This window comes from Megascapheus bottae, chromosome 25, assembly GCF_031878675.1.
Source record: "Megascapheus bottae isolate mThoBot1 chromosome 25, mThoBot2.hap1, whole genome shotgun sequence".
In the NCBI taxonomy this organism is placed as follows: Eukaryota; Metazoa; Chordata; class Mammalia; order Rodentia; family Geomyidae; genus Megascapheus; species Megascapheus bottae.
The window spans coordinates 280,618-297,554 of NC_143533.1; positions in this window are offsets into that span (position 1 = coordinate 280,618).

Genomic DNA, 16,937 nt, shown 5'->3' on the forward strand with positions numbered 1-16,937 from the left:
TAAACCTCACTCTAACCCTTCCCCTAACCCTAACACTAACCCTAAACCTAAATCTAAACCTATACCTGCACCTCACCCTAACCCTAACCTTAACCCTCACCCTCACCCTCAACTTAACCCTAAACCTCACCCTAAACATAACTCTAAACCTAACCCTCACCCTCACCCTGACCCTAACCCTAAGTCTCACCCTAACGCTCACCCTCACCATGCCCTCGCCCTCAACCTAACCTTCACTCTCACCCTATCCCTAAACCTAACCCTAACCCTAACCCTAACCTTAACCCTCACCCTAAACCTAACCCTAACCCTAATCCTCACCCTAAACCTCACCCTCACCTTCACCCTCACCTTCACCCTCACAATATCCCTAAACCTCACGCTAACACTAACCCTCACCTTAACGCTCACCCTCTTTCTCACCCTAACCCTTACGCTAACCCTAACACTAACCACAACCGTCACCAAACCCTCTCCCTCACCCTCACCCTCACGCTCACCCTTACCCTAACCCTAACCCTAAACCTAACTCTAGTCCAAACCCTAGCCCTAAACCTAACCCTAATCCTAACCCTAATCCTAACCCTAACCCTAACCCAAACCCAAATCCTGTCCCTAACCCTAAACCTAACCTCAGTCTCACCCTCACCCTTACCCTCACCCTCACCCTCACCCTCACGCTCACCCTTACCCTAACCCTAACACTAACCCTAACCCTCAACCTCAACCTAACCCTAACCGTAACCCTCACCCTCACCCTAACCATCACCCTAACCGTCACCCTAAACCTAACCTTCACCCTCTCCCTAACCCTCACACTAACCCTAACCCTAACCCTAATCTTAACCCTAACCCTCACTCTAACCCTCAACCTAACTCTAACGCTAACCCTAAACCTCACGCTAACCCTCACCATAACCCTAACCCTAACCCTCACGCTAACACTCACCCTAACCCTAACCCTAACCCTAACCCTAACCCTAACCCTCACCCAAACCCTAAACCTAACCCTCACCCTAATTCTCACCTAACCTTAACCCTCACACTCACCCTCACCCTCAACCTTGCCCTTGCCCTCACCCTAACCCTCACCCTAACACTCACCCTAACCCTAACCCTAAAACAAACCCTAACCGTATCGCTCACCCTCACCCTAACTCTAACGCTCACCCTAACCCCAACCCTAACCCTAACCCTCACCTAAACCCTCACCCTCACCTTCACCCTCACCGTAACACTAACCCGAACCCTAACCTAACCCTCACCTTAAAGCTTAAAATCACCCTCACCCTAACCCTAACCCTAACCCTAAACCTCACTCTAACCCTCACCGTCACCATCACCCTCACCATCACCCTTACACTAACCATACCCCTAACCCAAACCCTAACCCAAAATCTAGCCTTAACCCAACCCTAACCCTAACCTTAATCCTAACCCAAACCCTATCCCTAACACTAACCCTAATCCTAATCCTCACCCTCACCCTCACCCTAACACTCACCCTCAACCTCACCCTCACCCTAAGTCTTACCATAACCCTAAACCTCACTCTAACCCAAACCCTAGCCCTAACTCTTACCCTAACCCTAACCTTAACTCTAACCCAAAACCTATCCCTAACCCTAATCATAACCCTAACCCTCACCCTAACACTCACCTTCAACCTCACCCTTACCCTCACCCTAACCCTAACCATAAACCTCACCCTCACCCTAACACTCACCATAAACCCACACCCTAACCCTAACCTTAATCCTCAACCTATTCCTCAACCTCACCGTCACCCTCCCCCTCCCCCTAACCCTAACCCTAAAACTAACCCTAACCCTCACCCTAAGCCTAACCCTCACCCTCCTCCTCAACCTCACCCTAACCCTAACCCTCTCCCTCACCCCAAACCTAACCTCACCCTAACCCTCACCCTAACCCTAACTCTAACCCTCACCCTAACCCTCACCTCACTCTCACCCTCACACTTACCATAATGGTAACACTAACCCTAACCCTCATCTTCACCTTTACCCTAACACTAACCCTAACCCAAACCCTAGCCCTAACCCTAATCCTAACCCTAAGGCTAACCCTAATCCTAACCAAAACCTAACCATAACAGTAAACCTCACCATCACCCTCACCCTCAACCTAACCCTAACCCTAACCCTAACCCTAACCCTCACCCTCACCCTAACCCTCACCGTAACACTAACCCTAACCCTCACCCTAACTCTCACCCTCACCCTCACCCTAACCCTCACCCTCACCCTCAATGTCACCCTAAGGCTCACCCTAACCCTAACCCTAACTCTAAAACTAACCCTAAACCTAACAAAAACCCTCACCCTCACCCTAACCCGAACCCTAATCATAACCCTAAACCTCACCCTCACCCTTACCCTCAATGTAACACCTCTCCCTAACCCTAACCCTAACCCTAACCATAACCATAACCATAACGCTCACACTAACCCTCACCCTAACCCTCACCCTAACCCTAACCCTAACCCTAACCCTAACCCAAACCCTAGCCCTAACCCTAATCCTAAGCCTAATCCTAACCCTCTCCCTCAACCTAACCCTTACCCTGAACCTAACCCTAACCCTAAACCTAAACCTCACCCTAACACTCACACTTAACCTCACCCTAACCTTCACCAAACCCTTATCCTAACTCTAAGCCTAACCCTAACCCTCACCCTCACCGTCATCCTAACCGTAACCCAAACCTAACCCTCACCCAATACTTCACCCTCACCCTAACCCTTACCCTCACCTTCACCCTCACCATCACCCTAACCCTAACCCTCACTCTAACCCTCACCCTAACCCTAACCCTAACACTAACCCTAACCCTAACCCTAACCCTAACCCTTACCCTCACCTTCACCCTCACCATCACCCTAACCCTAACCCTCACTCTAACCCTCACCCTAACCCTAACCCTAACACTAACCCTAACCCTAACCCTAACCCTAACCCTAACCCTAACCCTAACCCTAACCCTAACCCTAACCCTAACCCTAACCCTAACCCTAACCCTAACCCTAACCCTAACCCTAACCCTAACCCTAACCCTAACCCTAACCCTAACCCTAACCCTAACCCTCACCTTCACCCTCACCATCACCCTAACCCTAACCCTCACTCTAACCCTCACCCTAACCCTAACCCTAACACTAACCCTAACCCTAACCCTAACCCTAACCCTTACCCTCACCTTCACCCTCACCATCACCCTAACCCTAACCCTCACTCTAACCCTCACCCTAACCCTAACCCTAACACTAACCCTAACCCTAACCCTAACCCTAACCCTACCCCTAACCCTAACCCTAACCCTAACCCTAACCCTAACCCTCACTCTAACCCTAACCCTAACCCTAACCCTAACCCTAACCCTAACCCTAACCCTCACTCTAACCCTCACCCTAACCCTAACCCTACCCCTAACCCTAACCCTAACCCTAACCCTAACCCTAACCCTAACCCTAACCCTAACCCTAACCCTCACCCTAACCCTAACCCTAACCCTAACCCTAACCCTCACCCTAACCCTAACCTAACCCTAACCCTAACCTCACCGTCACCCTAACCCTAAACCTCACACTCACCCTCACCCTCGCCCTCACCCTTACCCTAAACCTCAACCTAACACTAACCCTAACAGTAAACCTAACCAACCTTAACTAGAACCCTAAAGCAAACCCTAACCCTAACCCTAACCCTAACCCTCACCCTCAACCTCACCCTAACCCTTACCCTAATCCTAACACTAACCCTAACCCTAAACTCACCTTAACCCTCATCCTCACCCTTACCCTAACCCTCACCCTGACCTCACCGTAACACTCACCCCCACCCTCACCCTCACGTTCACCTTTACCCTAACCCTAATCCTAACACTAACCCTAAGCCAAACCCTAGTCCTAACCCTAGTCCTTACACCACCTCTAACCCTAACACTAACCCTAACCCAAACCCCATCCCTAACCCTGAACCTACCTAACCCTCACCCTCACCCTTAACCTAACCCTCACCCTCACCCTCACCTTCACCCTAAACCTCACCCTCACACTCACCCTCACCCTAACCCTAACCCTAACCCTAACAATTACCCTCAACCTCACCCTAACCCTAATCCTGACGCTACCTCAAAACCTCACCCTCACCCTAACCCTAACCTTAACAATTACCCTCAACCTCACCCTAACCCTAATCCTGACCCTACCTCAAAACCTCACCCTAACCCTAACCCTAACCCTAACCCTCACACTAACCCTCACCATCATCCTAAGCCTCACCATCACCCTAACATTCACCCTAAGCCTAACCCTAACCCTAACCAAACCCTAATCCTAACCCTAAGCCTAACCCTCACCCTCACCCTCACCTTAAACCTCACCTTAACCCTAACACTAACCCTAACCCTAACCATCACCAACACCCTCACCCTCACCCTCGCCCAAATCCTAATCAAAACCCTCACCCTCACCCTCATTCTCACCCTCACACCAACAGTAATTCTAATTCTCACACTCACCCTCAACCTAACACTAACAAAAACCCTAACCCTGGCCCTAACCCTAACCCTAACCCTAACCCAAACCTAAAACCTCACCCGCAACCTCACCCTCACGCTCATGCTCATCCTCACCCTAACCCTCACCCTCACCTCTACTCAAACCCTACCCCTAAACCTCAACTTCCTCCTAACCCTCACCCTAACCCTAACCCTCTCTCTCACGCTCACCCTAACCCTAAGCCTCACCCTAACCCTCACCGTCACCCTCGCTCTGGGCCTCACCCTATCCCTCACACTAACCCAACCCTACTCCTAACCCTAACCTAACTTTAACCATAAACCAAACCTTAACTGTAACCCTCACCCTCACCTTAACCCTAACCCTAAGCCCCACACTAACCCTAACCCTAACCTTAATCCTCAACCTAACCCTCACCCTCTCCTTCACCCTCACATTAAACCTAACTCTAACCCTAACACTAACCATCACCTTAACCCTCACCCTCAGCCTCACCCTAAACCTGTCTCTAACCCTAACCCTAATTCAAACCATTACCAAACACTCACCCTCAACCTCAGCCTCACCCTTACCCTAACCCTAACACTAACCCTAACCCAAACCCTAGTCCTAACCCTAACCCTAACCCTAACCCTAAGCCTAACTCAAACCCAAACCCTACCCTAAATTTAACCCTAACCCTAAAACCTCACCCTAACCCAAACCCTCACCCTAACCCAAACCCTCACCCTAAGCCTCACTGTAACCCTTACCCTAACCCTCACCCTAACCCTCACCCTCTCTCTAACTCTAACCCTATGCGTAACCCTAACCCTAAAACAAACCCTAACCCAAAAATTAACCCTAACACTAACCCTAACCCTAACCCTAACCCTAACCCTCACCCTCACCAAAACACTAACCTAACCATCACACTCACCCTCAACCTCACCCTCACCGTCAACCTCACCCTCACCGTCAAACTCACCCTCATGTTAACCCTAACCATAACCCTAAAACTCACCCTCACCTTCACCCTAAACCTCACCCTCACCCTCACTCTAACCCTAACCCTAAACCTAAACCTACCCCTAACCCTAAACGAAACCCTAAACCTAAACTTAACCCTAATCCTCTCCCGGACACTCACCCCAATCCTCAGCCTAACCCTCACCCTAATCTTAACCCTAACTCTAATCCTAACCCTCACCATCACCATCACCCTCACCCTAAACCTCACCCTCAAACTCACCCTCACCCTAACCATATCCCTAAATCTAACGCTAACCCTAACCCTAACCGAAACCCTAAACCTAACCTTAACCCTAACCCTCACAGTAACCCCTCACCCTAACCCTCAACCTAACTGTAACCCTCACCCTCACCCTAACCCTAACCCTAACTCTCACCCTAACCCTCACAGTAACCCTCAACCTAAGCCTAAGCCTAACCCTCATCCTTACACTAACCATAACTCTCACCCTAACCCTCACCCAAACGCTAATCCTAACCCTAAAACTAACCCTAACACTAACCCTGACCCTCACCCTCACCCTAACACTAACCCCAAACCTCACCCTAACCCTCACCCTCCACCTCAACTGCATCCTTACCCTAACCCTAACCCTAACCCTAACCCTCACCCTCCACCTCAACTGCATCCTTACCCTAACCCTAACCCTAACCCAAACCCTATCCCTAACCCTAACCCTAATCCTAACGCTAACCCAAACCCTATCCCTAACCCTAACCCTAACACCACCTTCAACCTCACCCTCACCCTCACCCTCACCCTAACCCTAACCCTTACAATAACACTCACCCTCACCTTATCCCTTACCCTAACCCTAATCCTAAACCTCAAATTCACCCTAACCCTCACCCTCACCCTCACCCTAACCCTAACCCTAACCCTAACCCTAAACGTAACCCTCACCCTAATCCTCATGCTAACCCTAATCCTAACACAAAGCCTAACTCTAATCCCAATTCTGACACTCACCCTCACCCTAATCCTCACCCTCACCCTCACCCTAACCCTAACCCTAACCCTAACCCTAACCCTAACCCTAACCCTAACCCTAACCCTAAACGTAACCCTCACCCTAATCCTCATGCTAACCCTAATCCTAACACAAAGCCTAACTCTAATCCCAATTCTGACACTCACCCTCACCCTAATCCTCACCCTCACCCTAACCCTCACCCTAACCCTAACCTAACCCTAACTCTCACCCTAACCCAAACCCTAACCTTAACCCAAACCCAAACCCTCACCCTTTACCTCACCCTAACCCTAACCCTAACCCTTCCCCTAATCCTCACCTTCACCCTCACCTTAAACCTCATCCTCACCCTTAAGCTAACCCTAACCCAAACCCTCACCATCACCCTCACCCTCACCCTAACACTAACCAAAACCCTCACCCTCTCCTTAACCCCCCCACCCTAAAGCTAACCCTTACTCTAACCCTGATCCTCACCCTCAACCTCACCCTAACCCTAACCTTCAGGCTCACCCTAATCCTCACCCTAACCATAACCCTAAACCTAACCTAAACGTAAACCTCACCCTCACCATAACCTTCACCCTATCACTAACCCTAACCCTAACCCTCACGCTAAATCTTACCCTCCCCCACCGCCTCCCCCTCCCACTCACCCTAAACCTAAACCTAAACCTAACCCAAACACTAGCCTTAAACTTCTCCCTAATGCTCACCGTAACCCAAACCCTATCCCTCACCCTAACACTCACCCTAACCCTCAACCAACCATATCCCAAACCCTAACCTTAACCCTAACCCTATCCCTCACCCTCAACCTATCCCTAACCCTAAACCTAACTCTAACCCTCAGCCTAACCCTCACCCTCACACTCACCCTCACCCTTACCCTAAACCTAACCCTCACCCTGACCCTCACCCTCACCCTAACCCTAAGCCTAACCCTATCCCTAATCCTCACCCTCACCCTCACCCTCAAACTAACCCTCACCTTCAAACTCACCCTAACCATCACCCTAACCCTCTCCCTCACCATCAGCCTAACCCTAAACCTAACCCTAAACCTAACACTCACCATAACACTCAACCTCACCCTCACTCGCACCCTCATACTTACCCTAACACTAACCCTAACCCTAACCCAAACCCTAGCCCTAACCCTAACCCTAACCCTAACCCTAACCCTAACCCTAACCCTCATACTTACCCTAACACTAACCCTAACCCTAACCCAAACCTTAGCCCTAACCCTAACCCTAACCCTAAAGATAACCCTAACCCAAACCCTATCCCTAACCATACCCTAACCCTAACGCTCATCCTCACCCTCACCCTCAACTTAACCCTAAACCTAAACCAAATTGTCATCCTTACCCTAACCCCACACTCCCCCTTCCCCTCCCCCTAACCCTAAACCTAACACTAAACAAACCCTAACTGTAACTCTAACTCTCACCCTCACCCTAAGCCTCACCCTCACCCTCACCCTCACCCTAACCAAAACCCTCACCCTAAGCCTGAACCTAACACTAAACCTAATTTAACCCTAACCCTAACCCTCACAATAACCCTCACCCTCACCCTAACCCAAAACCTTACCCTAACACTAAACGTCACCCTCACTGTAACCATCACCATAACCCCTCACCCTAACCCTCACACTAACCCTCACCCTAAACCTAACCATAACGCTAACCCTAAGCGTAACCCTCACCCTCAACCTAACTCTAAACCTAACCCTAACCCTAACACTCATCCCATCCCTTAAACTAACCCTCAACCTAACTCTAACTCTAAACCTAACTCTCACCCTAACCCTCACCGAAACCCTCACCCTAACCCTAACCCTAACCCTAACCCTAACCCTAACCCTCAACCTAACTCTAACTCTAAACCTAACTCTCACCCTAACCCTCACCGAAACCCTCACCCTAACCCTAACCCTAACCCTCACTTTCACCCTAACCTTAACCACAACTCTAACAATAACCCTATCCCTAACCCTCACCTTCAACCTAACACTAACCCTCACACTCACCCTAACCCTAACCCTAACCCAAACCCTAATCCTAAACTTAACCCTAACCCTAACCCTCACCATAAATCTCCCCCTCACACTCCCCCTAACCCTAACCCTAAACTTCACCCTAATCTCACCCTAACCCTAACCCTAACCATGAGCCTAACACTAAAACTTACCCTCACCCTAACTCTAAACCAAATCCTAAGCCTAACAATAACCCTCACCCTTACCATAACCCTAACCCTAACACTAAGCCTCACCCTCAACCCTAATCCTAATCCTAACCCTAAATTTAAACCTAACCCTCCCCTTAACCCTCAACCTCACGCTAACCCTAAACCTAACCCTAAACCTAATCCTCACCCTCACTCTCATCCGCACCCTAACCCTAACCCTAACCCTAACCCTAACCCTAACCCTAACCCTCCCCTTAACCCTCAACCTCACGCTAACCCTAAACCTAATCCTCACCCTCACTCTCATCCGCACCCTAAGCCTAACCCTAACACTAACCCTACAAGCAACCCTCACACTAACCCTAACCCTAACACAAACCCTAAACCTCACCCTCACCCTAACCTTAACCCTAACCCTAACACTAACCCTAACACTAACCCTAACCCTAAACCTAACCCTAACCCTCACCCTAACCCTAACCCTAACCCTCACCTTAACCCTAACCATCAAACTAACTCTAAACCTAACCCTAACCCTCACCATAACCCTAACCCTAACCCTAACCCAAACCCTCAACCAAACCCTCACACTAACACTCACCCTAACACTCACCCTAACCCTAAATAACCCTAACTCTAACCCTAACCCTAACCCTAGCTTTAGCCCTAACCCTAACCCTAACCCTAACCCTAACCCTAACCCTAACCCTAGCTTTAGCCCTAACCCTAACCCTAACCCTAACCCTAACACTAACCCTTAACCAAACCCTAAACCTAAGGCCAACCCTAATCCTAAACCAACCCTATTCCAAAGACTAAACCTACCCCTAACCCTAACCGTAACCCTCACTTTCATCCTCACTCTAACCCTAATGCTAACACTAACCCTAGCACTCACCCTTACTCTTAACCTAATCCTAACCCTAATCTTAACCCTCAAATTAACTCTCATCTGAACCCTAACCCTAACCTTACCCTAATCTTCACCCTCAACCTAACCCTCACCCTAACCCTAACGCTCACCCTAAACCTAACCCTAACCCTAACCCTAAACCTACTTTTCCCCTAAACCTAACCCTAACCCTTACCCTAACCCTAACACTAACCCTTAACCTAATGCTAACCCTCAACCTGACCCTTATCATCACCCTAACCCTAACCCTAACCAAACACTCTCACTCTGAACCTTTTCCTAACACTAACGCCAACCCTAACCATCATCCTAACCCTAACCCTAACCCTGACCCTCACCCTAACGCTAACCCAAAGCTTAACAGTAACCCTAACCCTAAGCTTATCCCTAATCCTAACCCTCATCCTCAGCCTAATCCTACCCCTAACCCTACCCCTAACAAAACACTAACCCTAACCTTAACCCTAAATATAAAGCTAAACCTATCCCTCAACCTAACCCTCAACCTCACCCTCACCCTCACCCTCACCCTAAACCTAACCCTAGCCATAACCCTAACCCTCACCCTATCCCTCGCCCTCACCCTAACTCTAATCCTAACCCTAAGCTTTACCCTAACCCTCAACCTCACTCTAACCCTCACCCTATCCCTAACCCTAACCTTCACCCTCACTCTCACATTTACCCTAACTCTAATCCTAACCCTCAACCTAACTTTCAAACTAACCATAACCCTAAACCTAACCCTACCCCTCACCCTAATCCTCAGCCTAACCGAACCCTAACCCTAAGCCTAAGCCTAACACTCACCCTAACTGACACTCTCACCCTAATCCTAATCCTAACCTAACCCTAACCCTAACCCTAACCCTAACCCTAACCCTAACCTAAACCTAACCCTAACCCAAACCCTAACCCTAACCCTAACACTAACACTATCACTAACCCGAACCCTAACCCTAACCCAAACTCTAACCCTAAACCTAACCGTAACACTAAACCTCACCCTCAGCCTAAACCTAACCCTAACCTCAACCCGAACCCTAACCACAAATTTAACCTTAACCTTTACCTTAAGGCTCACCCTAAACCTAACCCTAACTATAAGCCTAAACCTAAACCTAACTCTAAACTAAACTCTCACCATAACCCTAACCCTCATCCCAACTCTAACCCTAACCATAACCCTTACCCTAATGCGAAACCTAAACCTAACCTAACCCTCAGCTTAACCATCATCCTAACCTTCACATAACACTAACCATAACCGTAAACTCTAACCCTCACACTCACCCTCACCCTAAACCAAACCCTAAAGCATAGCCTGACCCTAACACTAACATTAACCGTAAACCTACCCCTCACCCTAACCCTCACTCTCACCCTAACTCTAACCCTAACCCTAACCCAAAACCTAACTCTAACCATCACCCTCACCCTAACCCTAACCCTAACCCTAACCCTAACCCTCACCCTAACCCTCATCCTAACCCTCACCTTAACTCTGACCCTAACCCTAACCCAAAACTTAACCCTAACCCTAACCCTAACACTCACCCTAACCCTAAACCTAACCCTAATCCTAACCCTAAACCTAAATCTAACCTCTACCATCACCCTCACCATAACCTTCACCCTCACCTAACCCCAACCCTAACCATAACCCTAACCCACACCCTAACCCTAAACCTAACCCCAACCCTAACCCAAACCCTCAGCTTAACCCTCACCCTCACCCTAACACTCACCTTAACCCTCACCATCACCCTAACCCTCACTCTCACCCTCACCCTAATCCTAACCCTCACCCTCACAGTCACCCTAAATCTAACCCTAACCCTCACCCTCACCCAAACCCTACCCTCACCCTAACCCTAACCCGAAGCTTACCCTAACCCTCATCCTAACCCTCACCCTCACACAAACCCTCACCCTCACTATCACCATCACACTAACCCTAACCCAAACACTCACCCTTACCATAAGCCAAACCCTAATCCAAATCCTCACCCTAACACTCACCCTCACCTTCACCTAATCCTAACCCTAACCCTAAACCTAACCCTCAACCTGACCCAAAACCTAAACCTAACCCTAACCGTAACGCTAACCCGAACACTCATCCTAACCCTCACCCTCACTCTAACCCTCACCCTAACACTTACCTCACCCTCAACCTAAGCTTCACATTTACCCTCATCCTAAACCTAACCCTCTCCATCACCTGAAACCTAAACCTAAACTTAATCCTCACCCTCACACTAAGCCTAACCCTAACACAAACCATCCCCCTTCTCCTAAACCTAACCCTAACCCTAACCTAACCCAAACCCTAACCCTCACCCTCACCCTAACCTAACTCTAAACCTCCCCTCCCCCTAAGAGTAATCCTAAACCTAACCCTAGCCCTAACACTAACCCTCACCCGCACCCTCACACTAACCCTCACAATAAACCTCATCCTAACCCTACCGCTAACCCTAACCCTAACCCTCACCCTCACCCTAAACCTCACCCTAACCCTAACCCTAACCCTAAACCTAACCTTCACACTCACCCTAACCCTAAACCTAATCCTAACCCTAACCCTAACCCTCACCCTAACCCTCACCCTAACCCTTACCCGAAACCTAACCCTCACCTAACCCTCACCCTAACACTACCCCTAACCCTCACCATCACCCTAACCCTCACCCTAACCCTAACCCTACCCCTCACACTCACTCTAACCCTAAACCTAATCCTAACCCTAACCCTCACCGTAATACTCACCCTAAGCTTTACCCTAACCCTAAGCCTCACCCTAACCTTAACCCTAACACTAACGCTAAAACTAACCCGAACCCTAACCCTTACACTAACCCTCACCCTAACCCTAAACCTAACCCTAACACTAAACATCACCCTAACCCTAACCCTCACCCTATCCCAAACCCTAACCCTAATCCTCACCCTAAACCTAACCCCTATCCTAATCCTCACCCTAACCCTAACCCTTACCATAACCCTAACCCTAACCCTAAACCTAAGGATCATTTTCACCCTAACCCTAAGCATAACCCTAACCCTAACCCTATCAACCCTCACTTTCACCCTAACACTAGCCCTCACCCTCACCCTAAACCTATACCTAACCCGAACCCAAATCCTACCCCTAACCCTAACCTTAACCCCAACCCTAAACCTAACACTAACCCTAACTCTCACCCTAAACCTCCCCCTGTCCTCCCCCTAACTTTAACCTTAAAACTAACCTTCACCCTAACATTAAACCTAACCATAACACTAACCCTATCCCTAACCCTCACCCTAAACCTCACCCTAACCCTAACCCTAACCATAACCCTCACCATCACCATCACCCTAATCTTAAACCTAACTCTAACCGTAACCCAAAACTCCCACTAACCCTCACCCTTACCCTAACCCTCACCCTAAACCTCACCCTATCCCTAACCCTCACCCTAAACCTAACCCTAACCGTAACCCTAACAGTTTCCTTGATTTTCATCCAACCCTAACCCTAACCCTAACCCTAACCCTTTACCTAACCCTGACCTTCATCTTAACACTAATGCTCACCTCACCCTAAACCTAAACTTAACCCTAACCCAAACCCTAAACCTGACTTTAACCCTAACACTAACCATAACCCTAACTCTCACCCTCACTGGAAACCTTCACCCTAACACTCCCCTCAATCTAACCCTCACCCTTACCCTAACCCAAAACCTAACCCTCACCCTCACCCTCAACCTCAACCTCACCCTAATCCTAACCCTAACCCTATCCCTCAACCTCAACCTCACCCTAATCCTAACCCTCACCCTAACCCTCAACTAACCCTCACCCTATCACTCACTCTAACTCTCACCCTAACCCTAACCCTCACCCTAACCCTAACCCTCACCCTCACTTTCACCCTAACCCTAACTCCTAACTTAACCCTAAACCTAGCTTTAGCCCTAACCCTAACCGTAAACCTAACCCTAACCCTAATGCTAAGACTAACACTTAACCTAACCCTAAAACTAAGGCTAACCCTAACCCTAAACCTAACCCTAACCCTAAACCTAACCCTCACTTTCACCCTAACCCTTATCATAACCCTATCCCTAACCCTATCCCTAACGCGCACCTTCAACCTAACACCGACCCTCACCTCCCCTTAAACCTAACCTAACCATAACCCAAACTCTAACACTTACCTTAACCCTAACACTAACTATAACCCTAATTCTTACCCTAAACATCCAACTCCCCCTCACACTAACCCTAACCCTAACCCTAACCTTCACCTTAACCATAACCCTAATCATAACCCTATCCCTAACTCTCACATCACCCTAACACTAACCCTCACATTCACCCTAAACCTAACCCTAAACCTAATCCAAATCCTAACCCTAACCTTAACCCTAACCCTAACCCTAACCCTAACCCTAACCCTCACCCTAAACCTCCAACTCCTCCTAACCCTAACACTAACCCTAAACCTAACCTTCACTCTAACCCTCACCCTAACCATAATCCTAAACACAACCCTAACCCCAAACATAAACCAAACCCTAACCCTAACCCTCACCCTAAACCTTCACCCCCTCCTAACCCCAACCCTAACCCTAAACCTAACCTTCACCCTAACCCTCACCCTAACCATAATCCTAAACATAACCCTAACCCTAAACATAAACCAAAACCTAACCCTAACCCTCACCCTCACCCTCAACCTAACCCTAACCCTAACCCTAAACCTAACCCTCACCCTAACCCTAACACTAATCCTCACCCTAACTCTAACACAAACCTTACAGTAACACTCACCCTAACCCTAACCCTAACCCTAAACCCCACCATCACCCTAACCCTAACCCTAACCCTAACCCTCACCCTAACACTGACCCTAACACCAATCCTCACCCTAACACTCACCTTACCCCTAACCCTAACCCTAATCCTCACCCTAACCCTAATTCTAAACCTCACCCGTGCCCTATCCCTCACGCTAACCCGAACCCTAACCCTAACCCTAACCCTGTCACCCAAACCCTAACCCTAACCCTAACACTAACCCTGACCCTAATCCTAACCTTCACCCTAAGCCTAACCTTCACCCTAACCCTAACCCTAACTCTCACACTCTCCCTAACCATAACCATAACCCTAACCCTAATCCTATCCGTAAACCTCACCCTCGCCTTAACCCTAGCCCTAACCCTACCCTAACCCTAAACCTAACCCAAGCTTTAGCTCTAACCCTAACCCTAACCCTAATCCTAACACTAAACCTAACCCTAAACCTAAGGCTAACCCTTACCCTAACCCTAACCCTCACCCTAACCCTAACCCTAAATCTAAACCTCACCCTAACCCTCACACTCACCCTCACCCTAACCCTAACCCAACCCTACGCTTAAGGCTCACCCTAACCCTACCCCTTACCCTAACTCACCCTAACTCTCACCCTAACCCTAACCGTAACGCTAACCCTAACACTCACCCTAACCTTAACTCTAACCCTCATCCTAAGCTTAATATTCACCCTAACTCTCACCCTCACACTGACCCTAATCCTAACCCTAATCCTAACCCTAACACTCACCCTTACCCTCACCCTAACTGCAACCGTTACCCTAACAATCACACTAAACCTATACCTAACCCTAAACCTAACACTAACCCTAACACTCACCCTAACCCTCACCGTAACCGGAACCATAACCGTAACCCTAACCTTAACCCTAACAGTAACTGTAACCGTAACTGTAACCTAACCCTAACTCTAACCAAAAGCCTAAGGCTAAACTTAACCTTCACCCTCACCCTAACCCTCACCCAAAAGCTAATCCTAGCTTTAGCCCTAAACCTAACCCTAACCCTTAACCTAACCCTTACCCTAACCATAACCCCAAACCTAACCCTTATCCTAACCCTAACCCTAACACTAACCCTCACCCTAACACAAACCCTACCCTAAACCTAACCGTAACCCTAACACTCACCCTAACGATAACACTCACCCTCACCCTCACCCTAACCCTAACCCAAACCCTAACCCTAACCCTAACCCTAACACTCACCCTAATGCTAACCCTCACCCTCACCCTCACCATCACACTTACCCTAACCCTAACACTAACACTAACCCTAACTCTAATAGTACCCCTAAACCTAACCTTGACCCTAACGCTAACATTAACCATAACCCTAACACTCACCCTCACCCTAACCCTTACCCTCAACCTCACCCCCACCCTAAATCTAACGCTAACCCTAGCCCAAATTCTAAACCTAACCCTAACCCAAAACCTCACCCTCACCCTAACCCTCACCCTAAGTACCACCCTAACCCTAACCCTAACCCTAACCGTCAACCTCAACCTAACCCTAAACCGAACCCTAACCCTACCGTATCTCTCACACTAACCCTCACCCTAACACTAATATTAACCCTAACTCTAACTGTAACCCTAAACCTAACCTTGACCCTAACGCTAACATTAACCCTAACCCTATCGCTCACCCTACCCCTCACTCTCACCCTCTCCGTAACTCTAACACTAACCATAACCCTAACCCTAAACCTAATCCTAACCCAAAATTTAACACTAACCATAACCCTAACCCTAACCGTAACCGTAACTCTCACCCTCTCCCAAACACTAACCTAACCCTCACCCTCACCCTCAACCTCACCCTAACCCTAACCCTCACCCTAACCCTTACCCTAATGCTAAACCTCACCCTAACCCCTAACCCAAACGCTAACTTTAACTCTCAGCCTCACCTTCACGATAAACCTCACCTTTAACCTCACCCTAACCCAAAACCTAACCCTAAACCTAACTCTAGCCCTAACCCTAAACCAAACCCTAAACCTAACGCTAACCCTAACACTCACTCTCACACTCACCCCAACCCTCACTCTAAACCTCACCCTAACCCAAACCCTAACGCTAACCCTCACCCTAACCCTCACCCTCAACCTCACCTTCACACTAAACCTAACCCTAAATATAACGCTAACCCTAAGCCCAACCCAAACCCTAACCCTAACCCGCACCCTCACCCTCACCCTAATCCCCACCCTGAACCTAACCCTAAACCTAACACTCACCCTCATCCTAACCCTCATCCTAACCCGAAACCTAACCATAACCCTAACCCTCAACCTCATCCTAACCCTAACCCTAACCCTAACCATAACCATAACCATAACCATAACCCTCAACCTCATCCTAACCCTAACCCTAACCCTAACCCTAACCCTAACACTCAACCTCATCCTAACCCTCAACC